Source organism: Propithecus coquereli, unplaced genomic scaffold, assembly GCF_000956105.1.
Source record: "Propithecus coquereli isolate 6110/MARCELLA unplaced genomic scaffold, Pcoq_1.0 Scaffold63, whole genome shotgun sequence".
In the NCBI taxonomy this organism is placed as follows: domain Eukaryota; kingdom Metazoa; phylum Chordata; class Mammalia; order Primates; family Indriidae; genus Propithecus; species Propithecus coquereli.
The window spans coordinates 2,937,162-2,961,078 of NW_012152285.1; the positions used below are offsets into that span (position 1 = coordinate 2,937,162).

Here is a 23,917-nt window from a genome sequence, read left to right on the forward strand (position 1 = left end):
CCCGATCTGATTTTTATACAGTATATGTATTGTAACATCACTATGTATTTCATAAATATGTACAATTATGTGTTAATTTAAAAAATTTTTAAAAATACCAGAATCCAGTCATTCCTGACTACTTCCACCTCTTACAAAAAAAAAGGAAACCAAAACTTATAGGTAAGTAAAAACGTAACCAACTCAGCCCAACAAGTTGTCTGTAGAGGGATCATGAATGAACCTGCTCCTTTAACTCACTGTCAAGTGGCATCTAAAAGACAAGATTATTCCTCTACTTTCTGCACCATGTTTGACCTGAAAACATTGTCTCCTTTGCAAACAAATAAAATGTACACAGGTAACCTTTTCTATCATAGTACTCTAATTTAAAGTAGTAGATAATTCCTTAGCAGTAGTCTCATTATCATAACAAAGCATGTAAATTATTATTTTATTATTCCAATAATGCACTTTATCTACAGTCTGGAAAAGTCTGTCTTTTTATCCACTACATAGATACTTCTACCATAGAAAGTATAGTGACAGAAATACAACCCACAACTCTGTCATCTAGGAATAAAAATTTCTGTAATTTCTAAATTTATCATTTGATCTTTCCTATCACCTTCAAGCCTCAAAATGCAGTGTTTCTGGTTTTAAAAATATATTTAAAAAGGCATTCATTCAATAATACTGATTTTTTTGCTGTAGAGATATTTTAATGCTGATAATTTGAGCTTCAAGCATTCCTATTCAAATCATATTTAATAAGAATGATTTCCTTACTGTTATCTGAGCAAAAATTTCAAAATAATAAAAGCCACATTTCTTCCACCATAAATTTAGAAGTAAAATTTACGTTTTCACAAATGTACATAAGTGAAGGAAGTCAGTCAAACAGCACTCTCAGCTGTATGGAAAAGAACAAATGATAGATACACTAGCACTTAATCAGATGCTTTGATCCTGTAAGGCATCCCTATATTCGGAAGGAGAACCTGAGGCTCAGGGAAGTAGTGACATGCCTGAGTTAACTTACTTCCTAAGCAGCAGGGCTCAACTTTAAACACAGTTCTTCTACTGGAGCCAACCAATGTTTGTGCTTTTTCTCCACCAGGCTACTATGAACCAAGAAATAATGGAAAAAGCTTCCAAGGGTGAACAGTTATCAAAATTTAAGTGGAAAAGATCCAAAAACAAACACTGACAGTGATGCAATGTGATATGATGTAATGTGATATGTCAGCCCCGTTTATTTACTAGCACAGCTTGGGATAACAAGTAGGAAAAGAAAGAAGAAAGAAGAAATTAGACAGCAGAGATGACAAACAATAGACTGGCTATGGAGAATAAGAGAAGCAGCAATGAAAGAAAGAAAGAAGAAACACCAACTAGAACGGAGAAATTATGTGAGGGCATTTGGTTATGGATTATACCTAGATCAAAAGTCAGAAATGTTTTCTGTAAAGGACTGGAAAATAAATATTTTAGGATTTGTAGGGCATGTGGTATCTTTTTACAATTACTCAACTCTGCTGCTATTATACTGAGAAAGTAGCCAGCAATAATACTTAAATGAATGAGTATGACTGAGCTGCAATAAAACAGTACTCATGAACACAGGTCTCCAGCCAGATTTGGCCTGCAGGCTGTAGTTTGCTAACCCCTGGCCTACCCAGCCACTTGGCCTCCACAGGAAGCCTGTGACATACTGAGGCAGAGAGGAAGATGCTACCGCCTACGTAAAAAATCTGGGGACATCACAGCCATTCAGCTGGCAACAAGTACCTTGAGGGATGTTATTCCCACAAGTGCCCAGTCTGTGGGGCCTCAGCACAGCCTGTGATTAGGAGAGACAAATGATACATTTGTTCAATATTTGTTTATACAAAGTAATTAACATTCAAAAACCCAATCTACAGAATATTTTGTCGACTCACTCACAGAAGTGTTAAACCCTATTACCGCATATTTTAAATGGATGGTTATGAGAAAAATCACCCAATGTTCCAAAAGTAACTGACAAAAGAAAACTGTCAAAAAAAAATGACAACTAAAGGAATCTCGGTTTCTGTCTCTGACAGTTCTGCCTGGAATACTCTTGACTTTTCCCATCCCATTTTTCTACCTAACTCTTATTCCACATTGAGGTGCCAATTTAATCATCTTTTCCTCCCAAACACTTTTCTTAAACATCCCAAGAAAGGTCAAGACACCTGCGTACATTTCTCTGACACTGAAGTTCTTCATTACTCTCAGTATCCATACGATTCCTTGTTCAAAGACTGCTTCCCTACTAAGTGATAAACTTCCGTAACACTACCCTGTTCAACTCCCAGGTGCAAGGCTGGCAAGGAGAGAGTGATTGAATAGGCCGGCTTTGGCATTTCGAAATGACACTCCGTATTCAGTGACTAAATATACAGGTGGTGGAGGTCAGCAAAGTATGACCTTGCAGAGCAATTTTGGAGCTTTTCCAGCCTCCACCATGGACAAGATGATAAAGGCAATGAAAGAGGCTCTGTCCAGTTGCTGGTAAGCAAACTGCCTCTAGATTTAAACAGAATAAAAGCAGGCCACCCATTCTCAGGTGTGTTAAAGTAGAAGCTACAAAGGCATTTCTCCAATGTTCTGTCACTTGAGAAAAGCAAATGTGGTTTTAGTTAGTGATAAACTTTTCATTATTCTAGGTGCTAGCATATTAAAAAATATTTGGCTGGATAGAGTTAAAACAAGTATCTGCGTAATTTTTTGTGAAAGATACATTTTTTTCTAACTTTAATCAAAGTACATTACAAAATAATACAATGTTTAAATAAATACACACAGCATATATAAATGTACAAATGCACATATAAGAACTGTTTGAACTAATGGGGAAAAAAGTAGTTTATAAAATACAAATACTATGACCTATTTTTCTAAATTAAAACAGAAAAATGACTAAAAGGATATAAGTTCTCCAAAGTGGTTATACCTAGTGGAGGCATTAGGGTTAATTTTATTTTCATTTTTACTTATCAATATTTTCTTCATTTTATTTTGTAAATGCATTTTCATAAAGAGGTTTTTTTAAATTATTTCAAATAAAAAATCTGATTAGACAATACCTCAAAGCTGTTTCAAAGAAACATTTTATATAGGGAAAATATGAAACAGGGAAATATTATTTAACAGAGCTTTGCTGACAGAGTAGAAATAAAATGTTTCTGACCTCCTTTAACATTGGCCCATTGCAACCAATATCATAATGATGACCCATCCTACCCCGGTGAGCATCAGCAGACAAAAGCAAAAGAGTACCAGTGCTGAGGGTGTGAATTTCAGTTTCTAACTGCACTCTTACCTTTCCTGGAGCATGATATATTTTAAATTGGCCTAATTTCTCTCTGGTCCTGGTCTCTGCGAACTACACTAACGACCTGGCCGATTTCAGTGACCAAAATGCTTTATGTACTGATGAGAAACCTCAAAAGTGAAATCTCCTCTCTCTTAAAGATTATTTACGCAGGTAAGAAATTGAAAACCAAATGAAGTATTTACTTGATATTTATTTCTAATGCTTACACTGGAGTCTTTAAATACATACAGTAAGTATTTTTACTTTCAATTCATTTGGTTATCTAACATCAGCCTATGCCTAAATTAGAGAAAGTACCAAATTTCCCATCTTAGTCTGTGCTTTAATCTTACATTCTTTTCATAAATACTGTCCTGTGTTTAAATAATGCTCCATTGTGCAGCAACAACAGTTTCATCTGTTATAAAGACTTGAAGACATTTTGAAATCCCAAATAAAAATGAGGTTTAATAATCTCTTTACAAATGACTGAAACAACCCACACGAAACAAATTCTTTAAGAGATCTGGCTTTGTGGCCAGGTGCAGTGGTTTATGCCTGTAATCCTAGCACTCTGGGAAGCAGCTAGGAAGGTGGGAAGATCGCTTGAGGTCTGGAGTTCAAGACCAGCCTGAGCAAGAGCAAGACCCCATCTCTACTAAAAATAGAAAAAAAACTAGCTGGGCAACTAAAAATAGAAACAAAAATTAGCCAGGTGTGGTGGCAAGTGCCCGTAGTTCCAGCTACTCGGGAGGCTGAGGCAGGAGGATTGCTTGAGCCCAGAAGTTTGAGGTTGCTGTGAGCTAGGCTGACGCGACGGCACTCAGTCTAGCCAGGGCAACAGAGAGAGATTCTGCCTCCAAAATAATAATCATAATAATAACAACAACAACAGTAACAGTAATAATAATAATGAAAAAGAGATCTGGCTTTGTAATGGCAGAGTTTCTCCTCCATCCAATAACAATTATAAACCATGGACAAACATAAAATCAACTTTTTGAAGGTACTAGAGAACAACCGAAAGCAGGCAGAAAATGGATAGTCTACAGTCCTTCAAAGAAACGAACCACACTGGATGATAATTTACATTTATACAGTTTATCCCGTGAGGGCACAACCAAGTCTGTGCCACAGCAGATGGAACTCAAGCAGCAAATCACAGTCTTTTTGGTCTAAGGAGTCAGAATATGGGCCTGCCAAGGGATCTAAAATTTGAGGAAGAAAATTCCAAAAAGGAGGACGTTATAGAGGGTGAAACCCCAAATTTGCAAATAAACTCACTATACTCCTTGACTAACCCTATAACTACACATATGCTGGTCAACACTCCAAGGATCCCAGGGGGAAAAAAAATAGTTGAAAAGTTTTAAAAAGCTGACAGACTGTAACAGCTACCCATCTCAGAGAAACCAGAGTTTAAAGCAAGTTATTGGTGTCTCGTAAAGTCCTTAGACTTTCCTTTAAAATCACAGAAGCACCATGGCTTAAGGAATAAAGACCACTTATCCCGACTAAAGGATATTTCCTGGAAAATATGGGCAAAATGGAAATAGCAAAGCACAATATTCAAGCTGATTCACCACTGATTTAACTGCTTGATAGAACAAAACTCATCTCCCTTCAGAGGAACCCAACGGATCTCAAGTTTTTACAATGTCGTATCCACAATGTCCAGCATACAATTGAAAATCAATAGACGCATGAGGAAAATGGAAAATGTAACTTCACAAAGATAAATTAGTCCACAGAAATAGACCTACAAATAATCCAAAAGATGGTATTAGAAGACAATGACTTTAAAATAACAATGCAAAATATATTCACCAATCTACAGAGAAAAATGGACATAATGGATAAAGAAATAGGAGATTCCAGGAGAAATACAGAAACGGAAGAACAAGAACCAAATGGAAATTCTAGAACTGAAAACTATTAGTACAACATCTGAAATAAATAACACATTGGATTAGATTAATACTATTTGGACACAATAGTGAAAAAGGACTGGTGAACTTCAAGATATATCAATATAAGGAATCCAGGCTTTAGCAGAGAGAAAAACAATGTTTTTAAAAGAGCTTAAATGACTTATGGGGCAGTATCAAGTGGCCTAACTTACATCTTAAAGGAGAGTAGAAAGAATGGGGCAAAATATGTGAAGAAAAACTGGCCAGAAATTTTCAAAATCTGAGCAAAAACAGCAACACCCCTAAGCAGGAAACTCAGCTACAAGAAAACTTCACCTAACCATGAAAACCAAAGACAAAAAAAAATCTTAAAAGTAGCCAGAGAAGAAAAGACATATTACACATGATAACAATAATAAAAATAATGGCAGACAACTCATCAGAAACAGGAGGCCAGAAAACAATAAACATCCTTAAAGAGAAGAAAGACAAACAGACAGACTATCCACCTAGAACTGTATATACAACAAAAGTATCTTTCAAAAATAAAGGAAAAATAAAGACATTTTCATTAAACGAAAACTAACAGAATACGTTGCCAGTAGACCCACACCATATGACATGTTGAAGGAAGCTCTTCAAGCTGAAGAGAAATGATGCCAGATGTAAATGTGAATCTACAGAAAGGATGAGGAACCCTGGAAATAATAAATGCATACATAAACATGAAAGACTATTTTTCTCTTCATTTAAAACATACTTAACATATACTATATTAAAACATGCTTAACATATACTATATTAAAAGTGTAATACTATATTGTATAGTATGTAACATATATGGATATAAAAATATATGAAGACAATAGCACAATAGATAAGGAGGGGAAAATGAAACCATATTATTGTAGGTTTTTATATTTTACATGAAGTAATATAATATTAATTCAAGGAAGATTTTTAAATTAAGAATGAATACTGTAATCTGCAGAAACACTACAAAAACAATACTGCAAAAGGTATAGCTGAAAACTTGAGAGAAATTAAAATGTAATACTAAAAAATATTCAATTAAACAAAAAGAAGGGAGGAAGGGAGATATAGATTTAAAAAGTCTAAAGGATCCCACAAATAAGAAACATATTTGAAAATGGTAGATCTAAAACTAACCATATCAGTAATTACAGTAAATGTAAACAGACTAACCATTCTAATTAAAAAGCAGAGATTGTCAGAATGCATAAAAAAGCAATATCAAACTATATACTACCTACAATAGATGCATCTCAAATACAAAGACACAGATAGACAAACAGGTAGAAAAGGATATAGGAGTATGATCTCAATACAAAAACCATAAAACATATGTGCAAAAATCCTCAACAAAATATAGTATTGGCCTAAGGACAGATGACTAGAACAATGGATCAGAACAGAGGCCAGAAACAGACATATCCATATATGGCCAACTGATTTTTGCAGAAAGATGTCAAAGCAATTCAATGGGTATGAAGAAAATCTTTTCAACAAACTGGGCGGCAACAAGTAAATATTCATATGAAAAAAATTAACAAAAATTACTTTGAGAGAGGTGACAGAACAAATCATAAATGCTATAACTATAAAGCATTTACAGGAAAACATAGGAAAATGTCTGTGACCGTGAAGTAGGCAAAGCTCTACAGATAAAAGAAAAAACTGATAAATTGGACTTAATCAAAATTAAAATTTCTGCTTTTTGAAAAACACAATTAAGAAAATGAAAAGGCAACCACCAACTGGGAAAAATTCACCATACATATATCTGGCAAAAGACTTGTATCCAGAATAAATAAAGAACTACTATAATTCAATTTAAAAAAGTCACACGACCTGCTTTTGAAAATAGCAAAAGGTTTGACTACATACTTCACAAAAGAAAACACATGGATGGTTAATACATACACGAAAAAAATTTCAGCATCATTAGTCATCAATGAAATCATAGGAAACCACAGAAGACCACATCATACCCACTGGAATGCTAATATTAGAAAGACTGAAAAAAAAAAGCAAGAGTTGGCAAAGACTTGAAATATATCGGAGCATCTCATACATTGCTGATGGGCACGTTAAATTATATAACCCTTTTGGGAAGATGACAATTTCTTTATAAAATTAAGCATATACTTACTCAATGATATGCTTTTAAGTACATATCTAAAAGAAATGAAAACTTAGGTCCACAAAGAGACTTGTACAATAATGTTAACAGTAGTTACATTCAGAACAGTCAAAAACTGTAGTGCACCCAAATGTCCATCAATAGGTGAATAATACATTCATACAATGGAATACTACTCAACAACACTAAGGAGCAATCTATTGATACATGCAACAACAAGTACGAACCTCAAAAACATCTTTAAGTGGAACAAAAGATGCCAGAAATACAAGTACATCTGGTGTAATTCCATGTATTTAAAAAGTTCTTGAAGGGGCAAAATCTGTTGATGGAACCACATTAGTGTTTGTCTCTGGGATGGGACAACTGACTGAAAATGGGCACAAGAGAACTTTCTAGGATGACAGAAATGTTCTCCATCTTGACAGAGTTGCTCATTCACTGATCAAATTTGTACATTGTACACTGTATAAATTATACAAATTTTAAAACAGTTCACCAAAAAAATTTTCTTTGAATGAGTTCTGGAGGAGATATGGTCTCTCACAGGTCAAAAGTATTTCTCTTCTTCTTATCCTGGGGACAACTTCTAAAGCCTCAATAACGAAAGGTGTGTGTGTCTAATTTTCTCAAGACATTTTTAAATGTACACTCAATCAAAACAAAGGAAAAAGAACTATTGTCTGTTTCCTATCAAAATACTCTTTGAACCTTTGTTCCAACCCAAAGGAATTAAAAGCAATGTGTCCCTTTGGTTTTATTTAATTTTATTTACCCATTAAAATTTAAAGGTTACTTGTAACAATGCAAGGGGAAAGAGACTCAAAAAGAAAATAAACTATAAAACACAAATCCAAATGTTCTAGTGTCTAGAAAAATAAAAAATTGATGTTGAGGATTTCTTGGTCTGGTGGAAAAGATATACATGAATATCACATCATATGTTATCAGGCAAAAGCAAATTAAAACAATGATATATCCAGGCTCCGTGGCAAGTGTATGTAGTCTCAACTATTTGGGAGGCTGAGGTGGGAGGATCACTTGAGGCCAGCAGTTCAAGGCTGCAGTGCACTATGATTGGGCCTGTGAATAGCCGGTGCACTCCAGCCTGAGCAACACAGTGAGACTCCATCTCAAAAAAACAAAAAAAACCTGTTATACTGCTGTACACCTGTAAGAATGGTCAAAATCCAGAACTCTGATACCACGAAATGCTGGTGAGGATGTGGAGGAATAGGAACTCTCATTCAATGCTGGTGGGGATGAAAAATGATACAGCCACTTGGGAAGAGAGTTTGGCAGCTTCTTACAAAACTAAACATACTCTTACTATATGACCCAATAATCAGGCTATTTTTATCCCAACTGAACAGAAAACATATGTCTGCATAAAAACCTGCACACAGATGTTTATAGCAGTTTTATTCATAATAGACAAAACATGGAAGCAACCAAGCTGTCCTTCAGCGGGTGAATGGATAAACTGTAGTACATCCAGACAATGGGATATTATTCAGTGCTAAAAAGAAATAAGCTATCAATATCAAACCATGAAAAGACACATAAGAAATTTAAATGCATTATTACTAAGTGAAAGAAGCCAAGCTGAAAGTCTACATTTTGTATGATTCCAACTACATGACATTCTGGAAAAAGCAAATCTGTGGGGAAAGTAAAATGATGAGTGGTTGTAAGGAGTGAGGGGGAGGCAGGGGTGAACAGGTAGAGCACAGACAAGAGCAGTGAAACCACTCTGCATCACACGATAATGGAGACACATGTCATTACAAACCCATAGAATATGCAACATCAACAGTGATCCCTACTAACTTGGAGTGAGAATGATGTGTCAGTGTAGGTTCATCAACTGTAACAAACGTACCACTGTGGTGAGGAATACTGATATGGGGGAGAGACTATGCATACGCTTGAGAAAGGGAGTATACGGGAAATGACTGTACTTTCTGTTCAATTTTTTTATGAACCTAAAACTGCTCTAAAAAATAAAGTCTATTAAAAAAGTAACACCATCAAAATAAAGGCTATGAATAAAAGGAGATCAGAACTGTTGTTAAATAGTACTACCACAAAGGCCAGAGAACCAATTACCAAATGCTTATTTATTTTGAATATTAGCATTTAAAATTCACTCAAAATACACAAACATCTTTGGCACAAGAGTGTTTCCCTTGAATGTCACCTGAATTGATTCAGGACAATCTAACACTCTTTCTATACTTAAATCTTTTCTTCTACAAAAAAGAAAAAATGGCCCATACAAAGGATGATAATTTTACTTCATAAAACTTCAACCTTCACATTAATGTTTCAATCATCCTCACAAACTGGTTCCACAAGAGAAACTACACTGTAATATCTGTATTACAGTAGGTTCTTATTGCCACTGAAATTCAGTGAATTTGGCTAGAAAATCCTAAAGCAAAGAACTTTGGTCAGGATTCTAAGGATGAACATGAGGGTTACTTAATGTTTAATACCAAAGTCACAATATCAAAACAGCACATTTGTTGACAATTATTTTATCCAAGAATTTTGAAAAGTTCTTCTTCATTCTGACCAAGAAAAGTAGCACAAATGGACTCAAATCACCACAAATACTCTCAAATCCAGCCGGGTTGTGCGCAAATACAGCAGTCACCAGCTAGTTCCCATCCCACCTGCAGGAAATGTGAGAGGAGTGAGGTCTCAGTACAAGACCCCATCAAGGTAGCCCATGTGGTACCTTCACTTAACCCACTACTAACTTAATGTTTCATTATTCTGACTTAGAAATGACCTGCGCATCACCATCCTGGTGAATTACCTTTCCATAGGCTCCGCTTAACACAATCACAAAAGAGGCAATGTCTCTTAATAGAATGGAGAAGAATATGCCCCATCTCTGTTGCTGTCACATACTCTCCCTTCTAAGCTACTGCTCGTGTCAGTTTCTATAAAATTAGTTTAGTCTTTTAAAATCTCACATATAAAACAAGAACAGAGAAATTTTCAAACAAAGTGATATTTTTTTTTAAAGAGAGAAAAGAAAAAACAGGAAGAGCAGTTCCTAAAAGTTATTTCTTAATCTTAAGAGCCCTGGAAAGAGGTTACAATTTTGAGGTTCACTAGTTGAGCACAGAAAACTAATTTACCTACATACCTACCTATCTGTTACTTTTGCTTAAGAGCAGACACATTTAAATCTTCAGTGCTTACGGTGTATAACACATTTTGCTAGAAGCTGGAAAACTTCCTAAGATGAACAAAAATTTCCTTTTAGAGTAACCTAGGACAGCGGAGAGAGTGCAGGCTTTGACTATAACAAATCTGGGTTTGAACAAGCGATCCAGTGCTTATGATCTGTATATTCTTAGACAAGGCTGAGCGTAGGTTTCGTGCAAAATAAGAAAGTATCAGGGCCTCTGTACTTACCCTGGCCTATCCTTGCCTAGGATGCTCTTGCCCTAGACAGAGCAGGCTCACACCTTCCCCTCCTTCATGTCCTTACCTGGATGCTCAGCGAGGCCTTCCTGGCCTCCCTACTTCAGATTACAGCGTAGGTACATGCACACACACACACACCCCACTCATACTCACACTCTCCATCGACTTCTCTGCTTTATTTTTTGTACCACCCTGACGATCACTTCACATGCATGTATTTTACTTATTCATCTAGTTTATCATCTTTCTCCCACTAGACTGTGAGCTCCATAGTATAGGTTTTGGTTGTTCTTTCTTCTTTTTTGTTCTTGTCAATTTTGTTCATTGCCTAAAGTGTCAAAAGAAGGGCTTAGAACATCAAAGTGTCTCCAAAAATTTATTGCATGAGGGAAGGCAATGAAGGTCCCTACAAGGTACCAGGGTTTTCATCAGAGATCACGTAAATAAAGACCTTAGGATATAAAAGGCACTTAGTTAATAGCTGCTGTTATCTTTAGAGAAGAGACTATATGAAATCATTAATAGAATATTTCTTAAAAAGCAATGAGAATAACAATGTCAGAGATGACACAGACAGCTGATTAATCAGCAAAAAAGTGAAAGAGAAATAACTGCTATAAATCCATGGGAGTGAGATCATTCATTCTGGGTTATTCTACATGATAAGAAGAAATTTATACTTTACAGAAAACAAAGTTTAAGAGAAAAGTGAGCATGAAAGCAGATTATGAATTTTAAATAGATGTTATTTATGTGTTCTTCACCCCCTGGCTACGCACCCCCCAAATTGGGCCCGATAACTGTAAAAGATAACTAAGTCAGTTTCACTTTACTTTGATTCATTCAATTTGACACAGGAAAAAGCAACAGAATATAAGAATGTCAGGACAATAATCATGCCGTCAAATATTTTTCTTTAACAACTGCTTTTCTGACTGTGTGGGAGTTTGTAAGTGAATGCATTAATAATTAACATTTTTCCAGCAAACATTTTGGAAGAAAAAGATTCCATGAATGAGCTATTACTTATCAAATCTTTGTTCCTGCTATGGTTTCTTTCCCAAATTAATACAGGAAGAAATAAATATATATATCAATAGAGAAATAGTCGACACATTTTTGAAGGTGATATAAAAAAATTATCAAAAGCACCAATATCAAAAACTCCTGCATAGAAAAAGACTTATCCACACCAAGAAAGCTTTCTTCACTTTACTGAAGGATTTCTTAAGAAGTCCTTTAAAATCAGTGAACTTTCCTGTCAACTTAAATTTACTCAATATATTAAAAATATCATTGATATAAATTTCAGAATGTACTCATTCCATTAAAAATACAAACACCTGTGATAAGAAAAATAAAATTGAGTGAAGTTTATGTTCTCAAATTTGAGCAAAAAATAATAAGGGATGCTTCAGATTAAATAATTTTAAAGCCTGAAAATATTCATAACATGGATACAATTTTCTTCCTTCAAAACTACTTCCAATTTAAAGTAACTATTACAATATATTTTTAAAACCGTTTTTTCATGACTAAAGGTGGAGACCTGTCATACCAACACATTTTACAAAACTAAAACTTTCAAACACAGCTACTCAAAAAGCAATCATAATAAACTTTTCTAAGCTCTCCCAATATTAATTTTAAAATTTCAAGTAATAATTTGGTCTTACGTAAGCATACGGCTGCCAAATCATGCTATTAATCCAGCTGGCATGTTTACCATGTTATGTCTCTGGTACCTTTCATGGCAGATATTTAAAATATACTACTAACTTTCAAAATCTCAAAATATATTAATGTACAAGGCAATAATCATCCCACTCTGATCAAAAGGTGAACATTCTACCAATTTGAATCAATGTTTATTCCATTTAGTATTTGCTTAATACCATAATACATGTTAAAAAATTATTCGTTAGCTTTAAATCAACCCAAAATATATTGCTGTTTCTAGGAAATTATGTTCTAATGTAGGAATGCAGACTGAGGGGTAGCCAGGGAGGGCTACTTGCACAGAGCAGTAACATGAGTAGCAGGCCCCCTCTGCAAGATTAATATAACATGGGATTCTGAAAAAAAAAGAAAATTAAAGTTTGCAACAGCGTGTGATTCATTTGGGTGAGTGGCACATGTACGTGTTACACATTTCTAACAGATGGCAATGCTTCTCACTATATATACCCATATTTAGTGCTCCAAGAGTACAGAGTCAGCTGAATTTTTAAATTGTAAAACGGATTCACCACATTATACATTTAAACCATAACATTAAAAATATCATCTTGAGACTAGAAATTTTTGTTTTGTTTTGTTTTAGAGACAGGGTCTTGCTATGTTGTCCAGGCTGGTCTTGAACTTCAGGCCTCAAGTGATCCTCCCGCCTCTCCCTCCAGAGTAGCTGGGGTTACAGGCTCGAGCCACTGAGCCTGGCAGAGGCTAGGTTTTTTTTTCTTTAATCATTAGCATATTCTACTAATTACAACTATTTTCGTTTACAAATAATATTCCACTAATTTAAAATCAAATGAAATACTAACGCTGAATGAAAGTACCAAGGTACATCAGAGCCTCTCTCAGGACATCATTATATGGACCCATGGCAGATATCGTGTAACAAATAATATTTCCTTATAATTGGGTGTTAGAGATCAAATCCTATTTAGAAGGGAAAAATTATATGATACCGTAAAATATTAGATAATTAATAAATCAATGAACAGAAGTAAATCTCATTTCAATAAATAATATCTCCAAGATATCCAAGTCTCATTCTCCATCTCACTCCTATCCTAACGTACAGCAGACATTCAAATTAAAAGAGGCTGGGCTGCACCTAAGAGACTGGGCTGCTCTTTAATATGCACTCTGCCCTGTCTTCCCACCTCGTCTATTAGAAGCCTCTACTAAAAATGAAACAACAAAAACAGGTTTTCCATTTTTGGGGAATGATACACTAGATACCTTAAACTACTCTCCTAATGAAAATAACTGAAAGAGAAGAATGAAGTATAATGTCTTTGTAAATGCACCAGTGAGGAGACAATAAAGCATGGAATTCGGAGGCCAAAACAAAAGAAAAGCGAGAATGACAGAATGCCAGGAGGTAGGAAAGCACCAACGCCAGAACCCTGGTCATCTTGAACTTCCATTATAATGATTGCATGGAGCAAGGGAGAGAAAAGATAAAACCAGGACCACTCCAGCTGGTGAGTTTAACAGACCCCCGCACAAAACCAAAATCTCACAGAACTATACCTTAAGCATATGGGAAAATTAGAAATAAACTTGCTACACCAAAAGAGAAACTGCTTTTTAACCCTAGCATCTTCGGGGGTGGGGGTGGAGGGTTGGAAATCTCCCTTTAGAATTCATAATCAACAACTAGTACTCACATGGTTTTGTGGTCCAAATTTATACTGTGTGTTTCAAAAAACCTCAAGCAGAGAATTTAATTTAAAGACTGCCCAGACTGATAGTGTCTGCAAGCACCTGGCATAAACAAATACTATCCGGAAAAATCTGCCTTACACTTGGGCCTCAGAAAACTTACACAGATAAAACTTCCAAAGAATATAACCTCCCAGTTAATAAATCATAAAGACACAAGGAACTAAGATATCATGACAGAACCAACAGAAACAGGCCAAATGAATCAGATCTGAAAGGACTTCAAATACTTGAATTATCAACATAAAATAAGAATATTTAATATATTTCGATAAGAGAAGTTTGAAAGGGAGTAAAATTTTATCTAAAAAACTTACCACGCTGACTTGAAAAGGGAACAAAAATAGTGGTTAAAAATAAAAAATTCATATGAAGTCATTCAACATATTACTATATTTATTGGACACCTATATGCTAAGTGTTAGACCTTGGTCTAGGCTCTAGGGATAAACAAATCCAAAGAAATTGTCCAGAACTGTGGTCCCATGGGAGGGTGAAAAAGAGATGGATAACAGATGTTCGCACAGCATTACATCCAAGTTTCCATCATGCTTGTAATCCTCCTACAGTAACACAGTCCTTCTTGGGTTGGTACTTACCGTAGGCCTCTGGTTGGAATTCTCATAGACTGACCTGCTTTTAGGGCAGTGGTTTTCAGAGGTGCCTCAGAAATGCTAGGGTTAAGAGAGATGAAGGAGTGATAGTAGTGATTGTTCCACAGCTCGGTGGACTGCTAAAGAATTTCTCTAACAATATTTTTAACCAACAAAGACTGAGGAGCTAACTAAAGGATTTGCAATGAATATAATAATTTACTATTGGCACTCAGAATCCTTAATCAACAGTTAAAACTCTTAACTGTTTATTTATAGGACAGTTGATGCCAGGGTATCAATATATAAAGACCTCACCGTGAATACATATTCAGTTATTCAATGAATACGCCGCCACATAATCAACTCAGCAAACACCAGATTGCAAAGATATCAGAGCCTATGTTAGAAAGAGGGAGTATTTTAATGTCTCATGCGAATAATACATTCTCAGTGAAATTAAGAAAATAATGAATGTCGAAAATATTTAATTTTAATATGATGCAAATTAACACATTGACTGCCACACTAGAAAAAAATTTTTTTCCTTGGGGCCATGGTGTTTTATTATGAAAATAGAACAAAAACTTCAAAAACAAACAATCCTTTGTAACTTAACGAAAAATTTGTTATTTTTTTATTGTTTTCTGTGTGTGAGTTATACGCAATTAAATTGTTAATATTAGTTGTAACAATACGAACATCAAAAAGTAAGATTTTCACAAACCACTTGCAGTTACGTATGTTTGACGAGACCCCGGGCTCAAAATAGCATGAGTTAAATACAACTCACATGGCACTTAATGTGTTAAGTGTGATAAATATAATTATAAATTCAGTAAGATGCCATAAAATGGGGAAAAAGTAGAAAATAATGGTGAAAAAAGTAGAGAAGAAGATTAAAATTCTAGAAGAATTAGGATGTTTTTAAAACCCTGCTTCAGAAAGAGAAACAGCATGGCATACTATTTCCACAGTGCACTGAGACAAACAGGCCCAGTGCTGAATCCCGTTACTGCCACTTACTCTCTGGCAAAGAGCAGACCAGTCATTTAACCACTTGGAACCTCAGTTTCCTCATCTACAAAATGGAACTTGTTTACTGCTTTCAGGATGGTGTGACAATCAAAGACATGTGAAATACCTGGTGCAAGGTACATCTGTAGTGTTCTGTATTGGTAGATGGAAAAAACCAAAAACCCTAAAGGATCAGCTGACATATAACATGACACAGACTATGCAGAGCCAGTGCCTCAAAAGCCAGACATCCACTGAAGGTCACAGAACATGCAATACTGAGTGACCCTGACCTTGACAGTAAACATTGTTGAAGAGATAAAAATTAAAGGTTGAAACAAGAGAATGAAGTGAGCATTTAACGGGGGTCAAGGAGACAAGCAGGTCAAAGTAAATGACTAACAGGGAACTGGTCAATCTGGCGCAACCACCACCCAATCAGAAATGGCCCTGATGACATTCAGGGTAAGAGTAAAGACAATAAATAACAGTTCAAAGGACACACATTTGCTGAGCTTTGATACTGACTGCTCTACTGGCAGGAAAGAAGGCAAGGAGGTCTTTAGCTAGAAATTTGCTATCGCTTTACCTGACCAGAGCCTAAGGTTACCCCTGTCTTCTTTATAGTCCTTGAGGCACTGGGAAGTACTCTCATGGGGCTGAATCAGAGTTTCTCAGAGTGAAGAGCGACCATGCCACCACACGGTCAAGTCCAGAGAACGACAGACACTAGTGTAGTTGAGGCCAGACTATTCTGCCCTACGAACAGTCTCTCACCCCAGAGAATGGCTCAACTTGACTCAGTAAAGCAGGGTGGGCTACATCAGGTTCAATACAAGCTCTCTGTTATTACGTACCTCCAATGGCTACTGTTTTGCATTTATCGATAGGTTCCTTTAAAATTATTCTCATGTACGCTTGGTGAGGCAGGGTCTTGTCTTCTAGTTCATAAGTTTCCCAACCAGATGCTTTTGTGCATCCCAAAGAACTCAATGGTGTGCCTAGAACAGAGGAGCAATTTAAGCTTAACCACTTCAAAATGTAATCACAAAACTCTAAAGCTAAAAGAGACCTTATAAATCCAGTACAGCTCACTATAAATAAAAACATTTAAGTATTTGTCAACTTGGAAACAAAAAATTCACAATAGAGCATCCCTACCTTCCCGCATCTTTTCTTTTTTTTTAGCTTTATAATTTTTGTATTTTTTATTGTAGTAAAATACAAATAACATAAAACTTACTCCATCTTTTTATATTAAAAACTAAGTCTTTAAGGTGTTTCTCCTTTTGTAAATTTATCTATCTTTAATTGTCCATAAATAACTGATTATCAAAAATTAAGTATAAGTTTGAAGTTTCAGCTTAAAACTGAAAACAAAGGTAACTACTGAATTACCCTCTTTATAAGTTGACTGATAAAAAGGTAGTCATCTCTCTGGGCCAAAATACTGGCCTCATAAATGCTATCTTTTATATTTATATGTGTGTAAATGGTATATATTTTCTGGTAGCATAACTAGGAAGCTAGAGATAATGTTTTATGCCTGATAAAGAATAAAGAAGGTTATTCATTTAGTGCCTCATTCATAGCAATTTGTACTTACATGTGAAAAGACTGTGGACTCTAATGATACCTAGAGAGGTAGCATTTTTATTTTGATATTTACTTTGATCAGTGACATTCTCTTTCCTTTTGTTATAATAATCTGTAAGTGGGCTGGCTCTCAGCCCTTTCCAAGATCATATAAGCCCTACTGCATTGAGTATGTGATAAAAACTATGGCTATTCCATCCCCCACACACACATGCTCAAATTTCAGGAGAATCATGAACTCCTTGAAGCCATTCTGGACCCTATGATAAAAATCATGGGAGCTGCCATGTACCAAACTAGACAGCTGATATCTTGAGCTAACTCACACACTTAATTCTATAAAGAAACGATTCTTAGGGAACAAAAGAAAACACCACTCTTTATAGTCCTAAGGACCTAGTTATATCAGGCAATCTCCCCATTTAATTATTCTTTATCCTATTTGTAGATAAAAGTACTACACCTGGCCGGGCGCGGTGGCTCACGCCTGTCATCCTAGCACTCTGGGAGGCCAAGGCGGGTGGATTGTTTGAGCTCAGGAGTTCGAGACCAGCCTAAGCAAGAGCGAGACCCCGTCTCTACTAAAAAAAAATTGAAAGAAATTATCTGGACAACTAGAAATATAGAGAAAAAAAAAAAATTAGCCAGGCATGGTGGCACATGCCTGTAGTCCCAGCTACTCGGGAGGCTGGGCAGTAGGATCACTTGAGCCCAGGAGTTTGAGGTTGCTGTGAGCTAGGCAAAAGCCACGGCACTCACTCTAGCCAGGGCAACAGAGTGAGACTCTGTCTCAAAAAAAAAAAAAAAAATGGGTACTACACCTGTAAATAATCAAACACACTCACAAAGAAAACAGTTGTCACAAACTAAAACAACAAAACAAAAAACAAAACTAGTACTCTTGCCATTACATTAGCTTAAAAGTGATCAGTCAAAGCTTCAAAGTAAAATGTATTTCCATAAAAGAACATCATCTCCTGATGACAACAACATACAGTTTACAAACCCAAAGATAGAGCCAAGAGTGTTTAAAAAAAAAAAAAAAAAAAGTTATACCTCCAGAAATAGGATGTCTCTTTAAATTCAAAATTTCACAAAATCTCATATGGCAGACAATAATCTCAGTCATTTTGAATAATAAAATAATGTTTGGGAAAGTAAACTTGATTAATGCTAGCTGGGGATGCTTATAGGTCACTTGACAGAAGCTGGTTAACAAAAAAGAAGCAAAGAAATAGATTTAACAATTATTCTTGGAGGTTGGACCTAACAATAGGAAATACAAGATACCACTTTTTTTTTTTTTTTTTTTTTTTTTTTTTTTTTTTTTGAGACAGAGTCTCACTCTGTTGCCCAGGCTAGAGTGCCGTGGCATCAGCCTAGCTCACAGCAACCTCAAACTCCTGGGCTCAAGTGATCCTCCTGCCTCAGCTTCCCGGGTAGCTGGGACTATAGGCACGCACCACCATGCCTGGCTAATTTTTTCTATTTTTAGTTGTTCAGCCAATTTCTTTCTATTTTAAATAGAGACGGGGTCTTGCTCTTGCTCAGGCTGGTCTCGAAGTCCTGAGCTCAAGCAATCCTCCCACCTCGGCCTCCCAGAGTGCTAGGATTACAGGTGTGAGCCACCACGCCCGGCAGAGACACCACTTTTTAAAAGTCTTTTAAATATTATTTTTAAAAGCTATACAGATTTGGGAGCTATAGATGGCCAATGGAATGGGCCTGTTTATCTCTGCTTTCCTCTAAAGCCCCACTAAGATGACAGTAAAGCAAGAAAAAGATATAAATCCATAACGACAAAAGGAATAGAAAACTGTATTACAGCAGACAATAGACTTCAATGTGTCTAGAAAGCAGAGGTGACGGCAGAAGCTGAGCAGAGCAGGCGGGAACCTCACTGCCTGAGAAACAGAGTCAGCTGACTCCTGCAGAAAAGGTTCAGGAAATGGAGCTTTCAGTTCCTCCAAAAGAAAGGATGGGGACACAGCAGGTAGGACTGAAAAGGGGGTGGCTGGTTGACACCCTGTATAAAACAGTTAGACCTTTACCTTATGCCATATACAAAAGTTAACTCAAAATGGATTAAAGACCTAAAAGTAAGACCTAAAACTATAATATTTCTAGAAGAAAACAGAGGAAAAGCTTCATGATTTTTTTGGCTGTAACACCAAAAGCACAGATAACACATGCAAAATAGGCAAATGGAACTACATCAAATTTAAAAAGTAAAGGAATAAACCAAGAGTGAAAGGGCAATCTACAGAATGGGAGAGAATATTTGCAAACCATATATTCACTAAGGTGTTAATATCCAGAATATACAACGAACTCTTGCAACTCAACAACAAAAAGCCAAATTAACACAATTTAAAAATGGGCAAAGGATTTGAATAGACACTTTTTCAAATAAGATACACAAATGGTCAAGAAGCACATGAAAAGATGCTCAACATCACTGATTATTCATCAGGATAATGAGAATCAAAACCACAATGAGATATCACCTCACACCTGTTAGAATGGCCACGATCAAAAATAAATAAATAAAAACAAATAAACAAAAAACCTCCCAGAAAATAGCAAGTGTTGGCAAAGATGTGAAGAAATTGATTAGAACCCTTGTACACTGTTAACAGGAATGTAAAACGGTATAGCCACTATGGGAATAGTCTGGCAGTTCCTCAAAAAATTAAAAATAGAACTACCATTCATGATCCAGCAATCCTATTTCTGAAATACATCCAAAAGAAGTGAAAGCAGGGTCTTGAAGAGATATTTGCACAACACTGTTCATTACAGAATTATTCACAATACCAAGAGGTGGAAGCCACCAAAGTATCCATCAATAGAACAGATAAAGAGAATGTGGTATGTACATAAAATGGAATAGTACTCAACCTTAAAAAAATAAGGAAATCCTATGATATGCTACATGAATGGATGAACCTTGAGGGCATTAGGCTACACAAAACAAGCCAGTCACAAAAAGACAAATACTACATAATTCTATGTATAGGAAGTATCTAATGTAGTCAAACTAATAGAGTGGTTTCTAGGTGGCTGCTAGGGGCTGGGGAGAGGAAGAAAAGGGTAGTTGCTCAGTGGGCATAGAGTTTCAGTTCTGCAAGATGAAAGAGTTCTGGAGATCTTTTGCACAACCATGTGCATACAGTTAACACTACTGTTCTGTACACTTAAAAAATGGTTAAGATGGTATATTTTGTGTGTTTTTTACCACAATAAAAAAAAAAACAGGGAGCTTATCGTGGATTATCTGGGTGGGCCCAATGTAATCACAAGGGTCCTTAAAAATGGAAGAGGTAGACACAGGAGGAGGTCAGAGTGACGCAACGTGAGAAATATCTGACCCTCCGTTGCTGACTTTAAGGATGGAAGAGGGCTAGGAGCCAAGGAATGCAGCCAGCCTCTAGAAGTGAGGGAAAGCAGGGAAATGGATACTCCCCTAGAGCCTCCAGAAAGGAGCACAGCCTGTGGATGCCTTGATTTTAGCCCAGTGAAACCTGCATCAGACTTCTGATCTACAGAACTGTAAGATAATAAATTTGTGCTGTTGTAGGGAAAGGAAGAAAGAAAAGGCAGTTAGAACCCCAACCTGGTAAAGCCAAACAAATCACCCCTACTGAGGTTACTCTCTGGAGAAAACGATACAGCAATAGTTCAGACTCAAACACCAGATAAGGCTAAAAAGAGGCATTAGGATTTGAGCACTCACAGGCTTTGATGCTAAGACCTCTGGCTCTCTTCCTGTGTGGCTCCCCCAAATCCTCATAGGCAGAGTTACGCCCACAAAAAAGTAAACAGAACATTCCTTTTTGGAGAAACTGAAAGGTCCAAGAAGGAAGATCTGCAGATTCTGATGCATGAGAGTCACCCGTTAAATCATCCAGGTCCCTGTTCAATACCCTAGAGTGAAGCTCTCAAGGAAACAAATTTCCAGTCTACTTTTTCTTGTCTAACTCTTAAACATGAACAAACAACTAAATCCTCACCATTCATTTGAGAAAAGCCTCTACAATTAAAATCAGGAATCAAAACAAGCAGATAAAAGGGGGCAACACACAGAAAAATGTGCGAAGAGCAGAAGAAAACAGCAAAATAATTCAATTCATATTTTCAAAGGAAAGAGGAAAATATTGCTTCTGTGAAACAAAAACAGGATCCTATTTTTAAAAAGGAAATATTCAAAGACAGCAAAAGATTAAATTCAAAATTACAAACATTCTAGCAGAAATTAAAAATTCAATAGATACTAAGAAAACCTCTTAGAACATAAACCAAAACCACAGAGAGATGGAAAATAGCTAAGAAAAAAACATAAGAAATTTAGAGGATCAAACCAGCAGGTCCAAATACCCAACTAACAGTCTAGTGGAAAGCAGAGAAAAGGGGAAAAAGAAAATTATCAAAAAAATAGTACAAGAAAATTTCCATATTGAAGGACATGAGTTTTCAAGTCGAGAATACCATGAATATCAAAAAACCATAGGAAAAATGTGCCAATGTCAAATTTCAGAATTCTGGGGTTAAAGAAAAGCATCAAACATTTTCCAGAGACATAAAACAGTTCACAACCAAGTGGGAAACAGAATGGCCTGAGACGTCTCAACTCATATCACAGAGCTCAGCCGCAAACCAAATACAGTCATAATAAAGGAAACATTAATATTTATTTAAACACAGACTGTAACATGACTGCATCAAGAAAATGGAGAGACAGGAAAAGTAGGTGTGTACTAAGAGTAAAAGGTAGTCTATAAGAAATAAATCCTTAGCAGGAAATCAATAATCAATATAAGTCTAAAATTTTAAAAGTAATCAATAAATGGCACTTAAAGCATACAGTGTGGTGTTTAGAAATAGGTAGGTGACTACTAGAAAATACAACTAAAAGAGTTGAAAAGGACCATCTTTAGGCAAAGTGGCAGTAAGAATATAAAAAGAACAAAGAATGGCTACTGTAGTACTATTAGAATTATTAAACAGTGTAAATGCAATTACCTCAAAAATAAACAAATGGATGAAGGAGAGAAAAAGAGAGGGAGAGAGGGAGGAAGGCAGGTAGTTAAGTTGCTTGGTTTAACAAAGCAATTCTACAAACTGTTATACAACGAAGATCTTCAATGTTCATCCACAGAGAAAGATGAAAATAGCAACTGTCCTAACATTATGCAAATGGTTACTTGTAGCTTCGGATACAATTTTCAATTACGGCACCATACATGAATTCTAAAAGTGCTGTACTGCAAATAACTAAAATGATAACATGCTGTGGAAAATAGTATTGAATGCTTCAAAAATGTGACTCAAATAATGAAGACACTGATGTCAAACATGTATGTAAAGAGTTGGAAGTATTATTCTGGGGTAGAAAAAAAGCATTAAGTTATAATATTGTTTTGTATAAATACATAATTGTTCAATACATTATGTAACTAAATTAATTAAATGGTATAAATATGTATTTGACTATTTCATCTATATTCTCAAAGTATTGCTTATATATTCAAATTGGCCACAAAAAATTTATTTAGATCTTCTCACTGAGAAAACACAGATAATAGAAACTAAGCATAAAAGGTACATAAAGAAATTACCTGAATCATGCTGTTACTTTTCTTCATTAGTCTTCCATCCAATCTAGGAGAAAATAATAAGTAAATTAAAGCACATTCTTCATGTAATGAACTCTTTACAAGAAAAAACTAAAATCCAAGGAAACTATTATTCACTTCTTATGTATCCATAGGGGAGAAAAAAAAAGTTATTTTCCCAATTTCCAGCTAATTTCTGGCTATCATGGTATTCAGAGTAAGCTTACATTAGGCAAAGCCAAGCAGAAGCAAGCATGTAAATCCAATGCCAATAAAAAACTGCACACCAAGTACACCTAATGGTATGAGTTTTAAAATGATGTACTTTTATAAATTATCTCCTCTCCATTCAGGCAAATAACTGCTAACTGGCTATATAGAAAAAGATAAAGAAGCAAGAAAGCACATTTTTCAAACCGTGAGAGTTACTACCCCGGGGCAAAAAGGGGTAGCAACGTGTTTAAATGTTCAATGAAAATGAAATCAACAGCAAGCTAAGCAGAACAACCGCGGACCACATATATAAGTGTATGATCAAAGAGCTTATAAATAGACTTTAACCCACATCGCCCTAAAGGCTTTAAAATGCTTCCTCATTTCATTTCACGAAAGACTTTCTCAACTAACAATGAAATATTACCCTAAGTAAAATACACATGTGAAATTAGGGTACCCCACAAAAAAGGGAAAAGGTACCTTTTAAAAAAATTAATAAGCTTGGAAATCCTTAGCAGCTTAATATATTTTCCTAAAGTGAACACCACTCTCTTAAAAGGTTACCACTACCCTGACTTCAAATAGCA

At 35.7% G+C, this 23,917-nt stretch overlaps 1 protein-coding gene across 3 annotated transcripts in view; it reads right to left on the reverse strand.

Annotated features, from left to right (window-relative positions):
* SGMS1 (sphingomyelin synthase 1) overlaps window positions 1-23,917 on the reverse strand; it is a 278,456-nt gene that overhangs the window by 122,636 nt on the left and 131,903 nt on the right. For 2 of the 3 annotated variants that reach the window (XM_012659756.1, XM_012659757.1), the window contains exons 4-5: window positions 23,118-23,160; window positions 16,761-16,904 (exon numbers count right to left, since the gene is read on the reverse strand). The gene's annotated coding sequence lies outside the window, so the exon portion shown is untranslated. The remainder of the gene's footprint in view (window positions 1-16,760; window positions 16,905-23,117; window positions 23,161-23,917) is intronic. The other variant, XM_012659758.1, reaches the window with a different exon arrangement.